Source organism: Natator depressus, chromosome 8, assembly GCF_965152275.1.
Source record: "Natator depressus isolate rNatDep1 chromosome 8, rNatDep2.hap1, whole genome shotgun sequence".
Classification (NCBI taxonomy): Eukaryota; Metazoa; Chordata; order Testudines; family Cheloniidae; genus Natator; species Natator depressus.
This window is the reverse complement of record NC_134241.1, coordinates 41,263,247-41,279,150: the sequence shown is the minus strand read 5'-3', so window position 1 is coordinate 41,279,150 and position 15,904 is coordinate 41,263,247. Positions and strand designations below refer to the sequence as shown.

Here is a 15,904-nt window from a genome sequence, read left to right as displayed (position 1 = left end):
GCTAGCTCACTGAGGATTGTGGGGGGAGGGGAGGCAATACCTGGGAATTCAGCTAGGACCCCATCCAAAGAGAATGTTAGCTCATTGTCTCTGGAGACCACAGCCCAAAGTTACTTTTCTATGCAGCTTGCCAAGGGATGCAAGTATCCCTGTCCCATTTTGCCGATGGTACAGCTGAGACCCAGAGGTTGTTTTGGCAGAGATGAGAACAGAACTGAGGTAAAGCCAAGCCTCATCTACTTAGCTACTCTGCCTTTCAAAAGGAATGTGCCATGGCTAGATGTTGAGTGATGCTCTCTAGAGAATGGGGCCATACCTGCCTGCGAGACAAAACCTTCTGTTAAAAGAAGATCCAAGGGCTAGAAGTTGAAGCTAGACAAATTCAGACTGGAAATAAGGTGTAATCTTTTAACAGTGAGGGTATGTCTACGCTACGAAATTAGGTCGAATTTATAGAAGTCGGCTTTGTAGAAAGCGTTTTTATACAGTTGATTGTGTGTGTCCCCACACAAATGCTCTAAGTGCATGTAGTCAGCGGAGAGTGTCCACAGTACCGAGGCAACCGTCAACTTCCGGAGCATTGCACTGTGGCTGGCTATCCCACAGTTCCCGCAGTCTCCATTGCCCATTTGAATTCTGGGTAGAAATCCCAGTGCCTGATGGGGCTAAAACATTGTCGCGGGTGGTTCTGGGTACATATTGTCAGGCCCCCGTTCCCTCCCTCCCTCCATGAAAGCAAGGGCAGACAATCGTTTTGCGCCTTTTTTCTTGAGTTACCTGTGCAGATGCCATACCACGGCAAGCATGGAGCCCGCTCAGCTAACCATCACCGTATGTCTCCTGGGTGCTGGCAGACAGTTTATTGCCTTTTGGCAGCAGACAGTGCAGTATGACTGGTAGCCGTCATCGACGTAGTCCTGGGTGCCCTCTTAACCGGGTGCCTGGGCAAACATGGGAGTGACTCAGCCAGGTCATTTTCCTTATTTCGTCTCATGGCAATTCAGTCCTGCACTGTCTTTTAATCTGCAGCTAGCAGAAGATGACGGCCAGTAGTCATACTGCACCGTCTTCTGCCAAGCACCCAGGTGTTGATGATGGCTGCAGTCGTACTGCACAGTCTGCTGGTGGTAGAATGTGCATTTGGATGTTTAAAGCGCGCTGGCGCAGTTTACTGACTCGGTTAGACCTCACCGAAACCAATATTCCCACTGTTATCACTGCTTGCTGTGCGCTCCGCAATACCTGTGACAGTAAGGGGGAGACATTTATGGCTGGGTGGGAGGTTGAGGCAAATCGCCTGGCTGCTGGTTACGCACAGCCAGACACCAGGGTGGTTAGAGCACAGGAGGGCACAGTGCGCATCAGAGAAGCTTTGAAAACCAGTTTCATGCCTGGACAGGCTACGGTGTGAAAGTTCTGTTTGTTTCTCCTTGATGAAACCCCCCGCCCCTTGGTTCACTCTACTCCCCTGTAAGCTAACCACCCTCCCCACCTCCCTTCGATCACCACTTGCAGAGGCAATAAAGTCATTGTTGCTTCACATTCATGCATTCTTTATTCATCCATCACACAAATAGGGGGATAACTACCAAGGTAGCCCAGGAGGGGTGGTGGAGGAGGGAAGGACAAGGCCACACAGCACTTTAAAAGTTTAAAACTTATTGAATGCCAGCCTTCTGTTGCTTGGGCAATCCTCTGGGGTGGAGTGGCTGGGTGGCCGGAGGCCCCCCCACTGTGTTCTTGGGCGTCTGGGTGAGGAGGCTATGGAACTTGGGGAGGAGGGCAGTTGGTTACACAGGGGCTGTAGCAGCAGTCTGTGCTCCTGCTGCCTTTCCTGCAGCTCAACCATATGCTGGAGCATATTGGTTTGATCCTCCAGCAGCCTCAGCATTGAATCCTGCCTCCTCACGATGCCGCCATCTTTAAGCTTCAGCCCTCTCTTCAGCCCACCACCTCCCCTCCCGGTCATTCTGTGCTTTCCTAAACTCTGACATTATTTGCCTCCACGCATTCGTCTGTGCTCTATCAGTGTGGGAGGACAGCATGAGCTCAGAGAACATTTCATCATGAGTGCGTTTTTTTTCGCCTTCTAATCTTCTCTAGCCTCTGGGAAGAAGATCCTTGAAACACATGCAGCTGGTGGAGAGAAAAAAAGGGACAGTGATTTAAAAAGACACACTTTTTTTTTTTTTTTTTTAGAACAATGGGTACACTCTTTCACAGTAAACCTTAACATTACATACATAGCACATGTGCTTTCATTACAAGGTCGCATTTTGCCTCCCCCCAGCACATGGCTAGCCCTTCCCCCCCCCTCCCCTCTTCCCATGGCTAACAGTGGGGAACATTTCTATTCAGCCACAGGTAAACATCCCAGCAGGAACAGGCACCTCTGAATGTCCCCTTAAGAAAAGCACCCTATTTCAACCAGGTGACCATGAATGATATCACTCTCCTGAGGATAACACAGAGATAAAGAATGGATGTTGTTTGAACGCCAGCAAACATACACTGCAATGCTTTGTTCTACAATGATTCCCGAGTACGTGCTACTGGCCTGGAGTGGTAAAGTCTCCTACCATGGTGGATGGAATAAGGCTGCCCTCCCCAGAAACCTTTTGCAAAGGCTTTGGGAGTATATCCAGGAGAGCCACGAATGCCAGGGCAAATTAATCATTAAACATGCTTGCTTTTAAACCATGTATAGTATTTTAAAAGGTATACTCACCAGAGGTCCCTTCTCTGCCTGGCGGGTCCAGGAGGCAGCCTTGGGTGGGTTCGGGGGGTACTGGCTCCAGATCCAGGATGAGAAACAGTTCCTGGCTGTCAGGAAAACTGGTTTCTCCGCTTGCTTGTTGTGAGCTATCTACAACCTCATCATCTTCCTCGTCCCCAAAACCTGCTTCCGTGTTGCCTCCATCTCCATTGAAGGAGTCAAACAACACGGCTGCGGTAGTGGTGGCTGAACCCCCTAAAATGGCATGCAGCTCATCATAGAAGCGGCATGTTTGGGGCTCTGACCCGGAGCGGCTGTTCTCTCCTCTGATTTTCTGGTTGGCTTGCCTCAGCTCCTTAAGTTTCACGTGGTACTGCTTCTGGTCCCTGTTATGGCCTCTGTCCTTCATGCCCTGGGAAATTTTGACAAATGTTTTGGCATTTCAAAAACTGGAACAGAGTTCTGATAGCACGGATTCCTCTCCCCACACAGCGATCAGATCCCGTACCTCCCGTTCGGTCCATGCTGGAGCTCTTTTGCGATTCTGGGACTCCATCATGGTCACCTCTGCTGATGAGCTCTGCATGGTCACCTGCAGCTTGCCATGCTGGCCAAACAGGAAATTGAAATTCAAAAGTTTGCAGGCCTTTTCCTGTCTACGTGGCCAGTGCATCTGAGTTGAGAGTCCTGTCAAGAGCGGTCACAATGGAGCACTGTGGGATAGCTTCCAGAGGCCAATACCGTCTAACTGCGTCCACAGTACCCCAAATTCGACCCAGCAAGGCCGATTTCAGCACTAAGTCCCTTGTTGGGGGTGGAGTAAGGAAATCGATTTTAAGAGCCCTTTAAGTCGAAAAAAGGGCTTCATCATGTGGACGGGTACAGGGTTAAATCGATTTAATGCTGCTAAATTCGACCTCAACTCCTAGTGTAGACCAGGGCTTAGTAATTAACCACTGCAGCAATTTACCAAGGGTCGTGCTGGATTCTCCACCATTGGGAATTCATAGGACATAGGATCACCTCATAGATTCCAAGGCTAGAAGAAACCATTGTGATCATCTAGTCTGATCTGTAGAGCACAGGCCAGAGACCTGCCCCAAAATAATTCCTAGAGAATATCTAATTTAGTGGTGGGCTAGTTTTCTTTTATAATATGCCATTGAAATTGGTCCTGATGGGTGGTTTGGGCGTACAAAGAAACTTTTAAGAAATTGCACAATACAGGTAAAAGTTTCTTGCACAAGCGTGGATCTTGAATATTTTGATTACTGACACACTGTAAACAGGCATTTCTATTATCTTAAAAATTAATTAGCACTTGATTTATTCCTTGTTACTACAACACTCATCACTACATGGCATTTTGTGGTTATAGTGATTGTTTAACAATGTTTTGTGTTAAAACTGAAAAGTGTCATTTCAAAGTCTTTCTGCTCCAAGTTATCCCTTGGCAGTTTCAATTCTCTCTGGGGTTTTACTGGAAACCATTTCTGTTAATTCCTTGAAATAATAGCTGCATGTGAGCTAGTTCTTCTTACGGGTAATACCTTGTCTATACATGAGATTGCTTTAAGTAAGTTTTACTCTATGCTAAGGCAGCCTGGCTCATTGTTGCCCCCTATTGGCAAGACCAGGTATAGATGTTTCTGAGTTTGCTATTGTGTTACCAGATGTGCCCATTACTTTGGGGTATGCTCGTTTATTAGGGTTACTTTTCTGGGGGGATTCTGTAATTCTATCAATGTACTGCTTGTGTCACTTGTGTTTTCATATGGAGCTCTACTTTTCCCTTCTGCAAGTCCCCTCCAATGGTTCCCTAGGGCTGGATGAACGAACACACACTAACAGAGCAAGTCTGAATGGACCGGGTCAATCAGCACTTTCAAGCTGTCACCCTTATATGTCCCTGGGCTCAATAGGCTGGGCTGAGCACCACTTTCAAGCTGCCACCCTCGTATGTCACAGGTTCAGCATATCCCTATCCCCACTTTCACGTTACAATTGTACTGGTAGTAACCCACTTGATGCGCAAACCCCACAGTATTTTTGGGCGCTACAGGGATCTTTAGCTTAGGTAAAAGAAGCGTTGCTGCAGAGTAAATGGGGGAAGCTAAAAACACAAAAGAGTAAAGTTCAGAGAGAGAGAGGCAACTAGCTTAACTATAAAAGTTATTTATTGAATAATAGTGATAACTACACAAGGAGAGCCTAAACCAACATAAGTTTACACTATTAAAGGTTATTACCTGAGGTAGAAAAGAAAACAGAGGGAGGGATCTCACCGCTCCCATGAAGCTTGAACTGGTCGGGTTTCCCAGGTGATGATGGTAGTTCAGGGTCCTGAAAACTAGAGACAGGCAGAACCCCCATCACGATCTGTTAGGAGAAGATGGAGTCCCAGTGGAACTGATGCATAGTTTGGATCCAATCAACAGAACACTTACTGGAGTGTGGGTAGGGTTTTTTGTGGGGAAATAACAATGGTTCAAGGGAGAACACTAGATTTGTTTATGGGTAAACTGATGACTCAAGGGTTTTCTTTAGGCTAGACAATAGGAGCTGATCACTCTTGGCTATGGGTGGTGGTTCTTCCAGGGAGCTCACAATGCAATTAGGCTGCTTCAGTATTTTGGATATCAGTCAAGGATTTATTACTAGAATTGGTCTAACTGAGCTGGGTGTATGCAGGTGTAGGTTCATTAACTCTGGAGCAGAGATCCCCCATGATGCAGTGCTTCCCTGCTTTTCTGGTCCCAGACTTCAGTGAGGTTCTTGCCTTGGAATCTCTGTTCTCCATTCTGTATGCTAATGGAGATGCCTCCTTGTCCCATCTTTGATGCAGATGAGGCTAGAAGAGTTGCCTTAATCTTGTCACCCTTGTCAGGATGGGTCTAGGTGTGTCTTCCACCACCCTTCACTGCTCTCTGCAAGTCTTTTCTCTGGTTTTGGTTCAAGCAGAGGCTTGGGAGGGGGGTATCTTTCATGAGTCAGGCTGGATACTGCACCCTGGTTCCCCAAGAACACAGAGCTGACTGATATTAATTGTCTCTGAGCTAATAGACTTATTGTTCATTTGTTTGTTTTAAGTGCAACCAGTAGAGGCTCATGCTTTCGGATCCAGAGGTTCCTGGGCTCAACCCAGCAGATGACCCAGCCAGGACCAACTGTGTGTGTGTGTGGCGGGGGGACAGGGCAGAGACCAGGCCTCAAGGGGCAGAAGAGTGGCTCTCTCAGGCACTCCTGGCAGTGCCTGGCAAAGCAGGAATCACACTGGGATGGTTTAGCATTGCTTTTCAGTTGGTCATTCATTGACTCTTAACAGGAAGAGGTGATTCGACCACAGTGTAGAATTCTCAGCCTTTTGGCTAAGATCAAGTGTAAGTAGTCTCTTGGCCTATCTAAGGCTGTGATCAAGTGTCTTGATGTTTTTGGTCTTTTGGCCTCAAGATGAAAACCTTGTCTATCCTTTAGACCTTGAAGTGAAAAAATTATCTAAGTATCTACATGGGGAGGAGGTTGCTGAGAGCAGAGAGCTCTTCAATCTAGCAGGCAAAGGCAGAAAAGGAGCCAATGGTTGGAAGCTGAAGAAATTTAGATTGTAACTAAGGGGCATATCTTTAACAGTGTGAGTAAGTAACCACTGGAACAAGTCACCTAGGGATGGGAAGGATTCCCCATCACTTGGAGTCTGTGCATCAAGCCTGGGTGTTTGGGCTGTGCTAGACAGTGAAGTTCTGGGCTGGGTGCGGGAATCACTGGGTGTAAATTACTGGTCTGTGCTGTGCAGGAGGTCAGACTAGATGATCTGCTGGCCCTAACATATGTGACACTCTCTGCACCCCAGGTAGGAAGCTCCTCCGTCTTGTGCCCACAGCTGGAATCTCATGCACTGACACTCCACACTGGGATTGCACATAGCAAATGAACAGCACCTCCAAGCAGTGCCTTTTTGCTTTGAAATCTGCTTTAGCATTGTTAACTGGAGGAGGGCTCCTGCTGCTCCTGTTCCACCAGGCCACTTCCACTACTGTGACCCAGGGACCTCTTGATGTCAATTGGCAGAGGAGACAGGGATGAATCAGGGTCACAGGGATCCCATGGGTCTGGCATTTACGTATTAGTTCACCGAAGAGTGTCAGGTAAGGAAGTTTCTGCTGAAAGCCTGTGTCGCATTGGTCACCCTCATTGCAAAATGTATGTGAGGATACTATGTACAGCGATGTGTGTACATATATGGAACATTATGGTCTTAAAGCCTGGTAGTTAAGGCAGGCCACCCAGAGGTAGAGACCTTGAGATAAGTTCCATCAGACAGCAGGTGGGAGGCAGGTATCTCCCTGCTTTCCATTGCCTATTGAGTCTTAGTATAGGAATTGATTAGCATTGAGTCAAGTGCTAATGCGGGGATTGTGGGGATGTCAGGAGAAGAAATGTACAGGAAGAGGTGGGATGGGGGGAGTGGGAGACCCTCATTACAGGTGAACAACAAAGGACTGGTCTAATAAATCTAGGGGTGCAGAGAGAGACATGCACATTCTTCTCCTGGGGAGACACTGCCAGCCAGTTTCGTCTTCTGAAAGGAAGTTCTGACTCTCAGCTAGCCTGGGTGCAAATCACTGGTAGGACTAGGCGGAGCAACACCTTGTTAGACAAGATGGCATCTCGTTACTTGAGTCTATGCTCTAGAATGTGTGCTATGCTTTGGTATGTAAACCTTTGTTTCCAATAGCTCTGCCTGTTGTCATTTGAATCTTTGGTCTTTGCTAGTAGATGTATGCTTGCTTTCTCTGGAACCCAGCCTAAGTGCTGTGGGTTGAGCACAGTGGTGATCCGAGGTAGAGCAGGTAAGCTGGGGTACACTTTTCCTTTGGGAGCAGCCAGTCTGTGAACTTCCAGTGGAGCAGGGCCTGGGAATTCCTGGGGATGCTCGGGGTGGGGTGTGCCTATTGCTAGCCTGCAGGGGGCAGTGGAGCTCATATGGGCTGAGAGGGGCAGGCTGGTGCTGCCACTGGCTGCTGGTGCCAGCGAGCTGACGCTGGCAGAGGTAGACAGGGCTTCCACATGTGAAGGGGAAGCAGTAGCAAGATGCCTCACAGGCCTGGGTATCCTAAGAAGCCTCCCACCCACCAAGCACTGAGGGGGAAGATAGAAGAGCCCACCCAGTCCCCAAGCATCACCCTCTGAAGGAAGGGATTGTAAAACAGGGGAGCTCCCCTCCTCCAGGGAAACATGGTCCTGCACCCCTACCAAGGCCCAGCTCTCTGTGCTAGGGAGATTTATAGGCATCCCCCCTCTGCTAGCGCTGTCTCCTGGAGATGTGGAGTGCCCTGTTCTCCTCCACCAGGGGTGCACAGGGAATGGCTCCAGGCAGCATGGGAAGAGTTAAGCCCAATAGGGGGTTCTGGTTCATTCTTTCATCCCCTCGGAGCTGTGAGGCCACCCTGGAGTCCCTCTAGCCCTGTCTGTGCATCGCTGAGTGACTCCCTTGGGTTGGGGGCAGGATCCCTGCAGACCAAATTATCCCAACTGCTACTTCTGGACTTTTGTGTTAAGGGGGGAGGTTCGTGCAGCTAGATGCAGCGCCAGCACCTGGGGGATATTAACAAGGAGCTGCCTTTTAATCCTTTCTCTCGTTCACATAAAACTCTACTACCTAAATGAACAAGCAGTAAAACACACCCTGAAACAATCTGCCTGAGTCTGTAAAGCCACTCACTGCTTTGGGATTGTTTCCTTCCTATGAATGGGTTTTGCTGTAAATTACAGCTCTGCACACATTCCCTTGGGCCGAGCGAGCCTCGGCAGAGAAGCCAGCTCTGATTGGTGTCTGGCTCCCCCAGCCCCTAATTGAAGCCAAATGTGCAAGATGTGGGATTGTGGGACGTTGGCTGGGGCCCAGGAATCCGCAGAATGCCCCGGCGCTCGGCGGCGTCTTGCATCAGCCGGCAGAAGTTCGCGCTCGGCCGGGAAAAGGAATCTGCGGCCCCACTCCGGCGCGTCTTGGGGTAAGTGCTGCGGGGCCGGGAGCCTAGCCGCCCAAGACTCCGGGCCGCCCCAGCGCGGCGGGGCGAGGGCAGAGCCCGCGAGCGGCCGGCCGGCGGGCCCTGAAGTTTTGGGACAAGTTGCGGGAGGTCGGGACGAGTTCTCTCCAGGGGAACGTTCTGCTGGGGGAACAGGGCGCTGCGGGCCGGGCCGGCTGGGGGAGGGATCCCCGCCCCGGCTCCAGCGCGTCCCCTGCCTGCCTGCCGCGTGCGGAAACTCCCCAAGGTCCCGCCGCGCCTCTACCCCCGCCTGGAGCGCGGACAGGGCACGGCCGCCCGCGAGCCGGGCTGTGTCCCCCGGGCCTAGTGGAGGGGAGCCCAGGGTACCCGGAGCCCCTCCAGGGGGGCAGCGGGGTTGCCGAGGCTAGCGGTGAGCGGGCTGCGTGGCCCTGTCCGCTCGGTGCCGAGCCGCGGCCCCAGATGCTCCGCGCAGCGCCGGGTAACGGGGCCGCTGGAGCCCCTCTCCCGCAGACGGCGAATTGTAGCCAGAACAGACTACAGCTCCCAGCATGCATCGGGCCAGCCCGCCAGTGCAGCCTGTGGCGCTGCTTTCTGGGGACTTGTGGTCTTCGGACCGCTCTGTCCTGTGGAAGTGTAACACTGGTGCAAACACCTCATTCTGGGCTACATTAGCAGGAGTGTTCTAAGCGAGACAGGGGCAGTAATTTGGCGGCTCTACTCCGGACGGATATAGCCTCAACTGCAGTACTATGTCCAGTTCTGGGCTCCATATTTCAGGAAAGATGTGGACAAACTGGAGAGAGTCCAGAGAAGAGCAACAAAAATGATTAAAGGTCTAGACAACATGACCTATGAGGGAAGACCGAAAAAATTGGGTTTCTTTAGTCTGGAGAAGACTGAGAGGGGGCATGATAACAGTTTTCAAGTATGTAAAAGTTTGTTTACAAGGCAGAGGGAGAAAAATGTTCTTGTTAACCTCTGAGGATAGGACAAGCTGCAATTTAAACCCATTGCTTCAAGGGTGGTTTAGGTTGGACATTAGGAAAAATTTCATAACTGTCAAAGTGGTTAAACCCTGGAATAAATTGCCTAGGGAGGTTGTGGAATTGCTGTCATGGGAGATTTTTAAGAGCAGGTTAGACAAACACCTGTCAGGGATGGTCTGCATAATACTTAGTCTTACTCTGAGTGCAAGGGACTGGATTAGATGACCTCCCTTCCAGTCCTACACTTCTATGATGAATATCTTTGGGGCTCTACAGCCCCCAGCTCTGTCGTGTCTGAGGTCTCTATAGTGTCTAACAGGGCAAGCACCTGGTCTATGGAGGAGCTGTGCCAATCCTCATCATGGCCTGTGAAACATTGGCTAGCCTGTTACTGTGAGCCTTTGTCACGGAGTCAGCCTTTGTCACTCCATACAAAGCCAGTCAGGACTCTGATGGGAGCATGCCTCCTCTGTCTGAGCATACTGTCTCCAGGGCAAGAAGCTTTGACCTTCCTGGGTCTGACCTCAGAGCATTCAGCATCCCCTTTCTCACTGAGCAGTTCCCGCATGAGTGCACCCGGGCGGGGCTCCTGGGGAAGCCGGAGGGCCCTGCAGCCCAACTCTGCAGTCAGACATGACTCCCAGCCAGCTGGCAGAACAGAAGGTTCAGTAGTCAGGCACACAGCACAGGACAGAACCCGCCAGGACAGAAACCAGTGACCTCCAGCCAAGTCTATCTTGGGGAAGGGAAACCAGAGCCAGGGCTCTGGTCCTTCCCCTGTGCCCCAAGCCAGCTATCTGGCCCCGCCCTGCCCGTTGCTCCTCCTCCGGCCTTTGTCTCGCTTCCTGGGCCAAGTGTCACCTGGTCGCATCCCCCTTCTGGATTTCGGGTTATGAAAGGGCAGCTATAACATCAGTGCAGGCAGCTGGAGCAACCCCCGCAAAAGTCACACATCCTTATTCCCACCACCTGACATTGGTGCAATACACAGGGAAACTAAGGCACACACCGCACCCATACAAAACAGCAAGACTCACATAGGCTCACATACAATGTAACAAAGGAAAATCCTCACTTCGTCACATCTCTCTCCCCTTTGAGACTGAACTGAATGGGGTCACTTTAGCCAGTCACTTTCAGGCCTCCCTCTCTGGGACAAAGAATCAGCTATAACATTTGCACTCCCCTTAACATGGACCACCTCCATCTCATAATCCTGGAAGGACAGACTCCACCTCCTGGAGCTTCGCATTGGCCCCTCTCATCTGGTGCAGCCATGGCAGGGTGAGTGGTCTGTGTACACAGTGATGGTCTTGAGCTTCCGATAGGCCACATGGAATCGGATCGATCCATCTTTCCTGGGGACCAGCACCACGGAAGAGGCCCCCAGAGCTGGTGGATGGCTGGATCACCCCTAAAGCCAGCATGTCTCTGACCTCTCCCTCCAGGGCCTGTGCTGTGTTCCCCATTACTCTGAATGGGGAACACCTGAGGGAAGGCCAGCTCCCATCTCCACCCAGTGGACAGCTCAGTTAGTGAGCCTAGGCCGGTTGGAAAACTGCTGTTGGTACAAATGTACAAATAGATAAGCTATTACCAGCAGGAGAGTGGGTTTGTGTGTGTTGGGGGGAGAAAACCTGGATTTGTGCTGGAAATGGCCCAACTTGATTATCATACACATTGTAAGGAGAGTGATCACTTTAGATAAGCTATTACCAGCAGGAGAGTGGGGTGGGGGGAGGTATTTTTTCATGCTTCGTGTGTATAAAAAGATCTTCTACACTTTCCACAGTATGCATCCGATGAAGTGAGCTGTAGCTCACGAAAGCTTATGCTCAAATAAATTGGTTAGTCTCTAAGGTGCCACAAGTACTCCTTTTCTTTTTGCGAATACAGACTAACACGGCTGTTACTCTGAAACCTACTCTACTACTGATTCTCCATTGGGGGAGGCCTTCCCTCCCCCCCCATTCATCCCTCACCAAGTCCAGGGCCACCTTCTGAAAAGGCTTCTCTATGACAAGGCTGCCTTATCCTTGTCCCAGGCCATTTGCACCTCTGGACAAGACAGCCCTGGTTGGTAGCTGTCCCCCCGGGTGTGGTTGCCCACACTAAGCTGGGGTCTCCGATCCCCTTAGGCTCAGCTTTGCCCCTGCTGTCCTAGTGAGGGCCGGCAGCAAGCCTGCTGCTTTGCTCACAGAATCAGAGCCAGCGTGAGCCATTTCCCCTGTGTGCAGGGGGGCAGGGAGCATCTCTCTGTCTCATTCAGATCCAGGGCTCTGGTTACAGACGGGCAGGTATCCTGAGCCTAGAAGCGCCTTCCTCCTGCCAGCCAGGTCATTTCAGTCTCAGCCGATTGGTTTCCTGGATTCAAATTCAAATCCTTGGCTGTTACAGGAGCAGGGCCTGGATCCTGACCCAAATAGACAGTCATTCCCCAACTGGAGGTCACCGCCGATATCTTGGAGAACCCCAACTACCAGCCAGTCCGACCCCTCCTGTGTCTGCGCAGGGATCTGGGCCATAGGCAGGGCAAGGGCCTTCATCCCTGGGCCCTTCACCCAGGTCACACAGCCCCTCAGCATCTGGTGAGGCTGCACCACCCAGGGCCTGACAACAGTTTTCTCTGTCCCAGGGTCTCTCCACCCCAGAAATGTCTCCCTATTGACCACCACCTTCCACTCCCACTGGGGGGTCCAAGGGTCCTGAGCCCAGGAGAGTACATATATGCTGGGCCCAGGAGTGAGAGCCAGTCTGCCATCCTGCCTATCTGGCTAAAGAGCTCTATGGCCTTGGGACCCAGGAAGGGGTCTAGACACCAAAGCCTTTCCGCAGGTCCAGCCTCTTTCCAATTGCCAGCATTCCCAAAGGCTGCGAGACGGGTATCTATATCTCCCTTCTTCTTAACCTGGGGCAGCAATTTAGGGTTGAGGTTCCCTGCAGAATTGGCAACCCGGAGTCCATCCCCAGTCACCTCTGGATGGGTCCCTCTGCCTCTCAGCTCTGCCATCACCAGTTCCTGCTGCCTCTTTCTCCTGCTGTTCTGCTTCATGCCTTCCCTGTCTCTCATGGTCCTCTGACTCCTTCAAACTCAGCTCCAATTCCATCTGTCTCAGATCCACTGACTGGGAACTTGGTGGAGACCCCCTGCCGGTCAGGGACACGGGTCTCCGGGACACCTGGCTGCTCCCAGCCTGTTTTGTGGCCCCAGATGGGTCAGGAACTGGTGCGGCCTGGGGCTGCCTAGCTGCTCCTAGCCTCTCTCACGCCCCAAGCTGTGTAAGGAACCGCCTCCTTAGAGCGATCCTCCTCTTCCAACTAAGCAATCAGCTGTGCCTTAGTGAGCTTTCCAATGCGCAGCCATCTTTTTCTGCACAGCTCCACAATGTCCTTCTTAAGGAGATGGTGATAGGCTATCTCCACGCTGTTCCCAAGTGGTCACAGACTCACAGGCCTGTGCTCTCTCAGCTCCCTGCGAGGAACCCCTTCAGTGTGACAGCCCTTTTCGGGGGCCCACCTCTCAGGGTTAAGCCGTAGGCTCCTCCTGGAACCACACCTCTCGTCGCCTCCAGCACACCGTGTCTCGCTAATCCCTCTTTGTTTTACTGCTCCCCAGTCACTTACTGCAGGATGCTCTGTCTGTAGGGTGTAGTTTATTCCACCTTTGCCACCAGTTTTCACGGAGTTGCTGGGGTGATGCTCTGGAACTACTCCATACAAAGCCAGTCAGGACTCTCGTGGAAGCATGCCTCCTCTCTCTGGGCATACTGTCTCCAGGGCAAGAAGCTTACACAGCTTCGACCTTCCTGGGTCTGACGTCGGAGCATTCAGCATCCCCTTTCTCACCATGCGCTGCCCGCAGTGAGTCCGCCCAGGTGGGGCTCCTGGGGAAGCCAGAGGGCCCTGCAGCCCAACTCTGCAGTCAGACATGACTCCCAGCCAGCTGGCAAAAAAACAAGACTCTCATAGGCTCACATACAACATAAGAAGGGAAAATCTCCACTTTGTCACAGCCCTGTCCTAGGCACTAGTGCAGGGGAGCTGTGCACTCTGTTCAGGGCGGGTGGGTTGTAAGGAGAAGATGGACATGAGATAACATACCCACCTCCAACCAGCCCCTCCACTGCCAGCCTCATTGCCTTGCCAGGGTTCACATGGGTCTGAGGAGCTGGGCCCAGAGCCTCAAAGGTATCTAGGTGCCTAGCTCTCATCCATTTCAATAGGCATCAAAATACCTGTGAGGGGCTGGGCCCTGCTCTCTTGTGAGTGCTGGGGGTGCTGCATGGACACTTCCTGCTCATTTACTAACCTGAGAGCTGGATGGGATGGCATGTGGGCAAAGGAAGGGTCGGGCATGCTCCTAGACTGGATGCGTGTGCTCTCTCTAATGCCAATAAGCCCGGTCTGCATTCCCAGGGAGGCTGGGAGGCCTGCCCTTGGCCTGCAGGATGGGGGTGTTTCACTGAAGCTGTGCTTGTAGGTGGGTGAGAATTGGACCCTGTCAGGTCTGAAGACCTCTCCTGTTCAGGGCTTTTCCTTTCAGTGTGTGCTAACCAGTGCCTGTGCTAGGGCCTCTGCACACAGCCCCAGAGGGACAAAGTAGGGGTGTGTGTGAGATCCAGCCACGCCAAATGTGTGCCACGAGCCAGTGGCAGTGGCTGACATATGCAGCGCTTCTCAGTCTGTGAAGCAGACCACAGCCTCCAGTGGCCATGAGTGGCAAAACCTTGTTCATGGTGTTCCCCCAACATGGGAATAATATAAATCAGTGCTGGGATCTGTTATAGGTTGGGGTGGGAGGTCACTGCCCAGGTTGCTGGGGGGCTTGTGCAAAGAGTCCTCACCTGACCTGCTCATGGGGCACAATCAACAGGGAGATCTGGGGAGAGAGGGAGGGAGGTCCCTGCTCCAATGCCATTAGTTCAGCTGTTCCCATTTCCAGCCCCCCTGCAGTTAATTCAGCCCCCCATTCCCACTCCATCCCCTTTCCCATACAGCGAAGTCAGCAGTCTCACGCTGGCACCAATACAATATTTACCCCCAACCGCCTCCATAAAACTAAGCCAACCTCCACCCTGGTCAATGCAATTAATTCAGCCCTGGCCTGACCTCTCTGTTGGGCTCCATAGCTGCTGCCTGCAGGGGTGCAGGGCCCCTGCTTCCCACTCCCTCCTAGGCTACCAGGCTCTCTGTCTCTGAGGGACATTGGGAGGGTGGAAAGAGAAGGCTGGGCTGCATCACCAGGGAGCGGGAGGGGGAGCCAGCAGTTCGGGGTCTGTTCATTTCCTGCACCGTCCCTGTTCTTCTGTGGATAATGTAGCAGCCCAACCACCTCCCTTCCCTCCCCGCCCAGAAAAACCTGGGGGCACCTGCAGGTCACTCCCTTTGATCCCCTCTTGGCTCCAGGGGAAGGGCTACTGGAAGAGGGTCTCCTCTGCCTTTTCCTCTCCCTGCTGGTCAGCAGTTGCTGCTCCCTGCTCCTGTGATGTGGCATAGCAGGAGGGCCAGAGACTGAGCTGCAGTGGGAATGCCCGTTTGAGAGGCCTGCCAATTGTGGCGAGCAGGATGGTGTGCTGCTGTGCACCCAGCAGTGCCACCCCATCTGAGGAAGTTTTCAGCTTGTGGAAGAGCTGGATGAGATACTATGCACAGCAAGTGTCTCAGCCGGTAACAGGAGCCAAGCTAATTGTGGGCATTAAATGCAGCAACTCTCAGTTGTCTGGACTCTCGTACATTCTAAGGCCAGCAGGAACCTACGATACCTAGTCTGACTCATGCCTAGCCCATGGCAGTCACCCCCGATTCCTGCACTGCTGATGGAGCTAAAATAGATCTTTTGGAAAGATACCCCCAGTCTTCATCTCCAAACGGTCCATGTAAGTTGTGCTGAGACTTAATCACTTTCCCTTTAAAAACGTGCACCTTATTTCCCCTTTGAACTGTGACTGCGGCATCCATCTGCTGGATCTTTCTGCCTGTGTCTGCTAGATTAAAGAGAGCCTCTGTCACAGTTCAGGGCTGGCTGCACCTCTGCCCCTTCCTGGCCTCTCTGAATTCAACCCTGGAGGTGTCAGGCCTAGTGTCTTTACTTATTCTGGCGTGGAATCATGCAATTCTCCGCTCTTAGACCTGGCCTTGGGCTACAGGACCCTGTGTATCAACCGTGCATACCCAGCAGGTCCTACTGCGATTGGCAC

General features: G+C 51.9%; 1 protein-coding gene across 1 annotated transcript in view; it reads left to right on the top strand.

The window, feature by feature from the left end:
• Positions 1 to 8,627: 8,627 nt before the first annotated feature.
• DDR2 (discoidin domain receptor tyrosine kinase 2) overlaps positions 8,628 to 15,904 on the top strand; it is a 152,891-nt gene continuing 145,614 nt past the window's right edge. The window contains exon 1 of the mRNA XM_074960831.1: positions 8,628 to 8,724. The gene's annotated coding sequence lies outside the window, so the exon portion shown is untranslated. The remainder of the gene's footprint in view (positions 8,725 to 15,904) is intronic.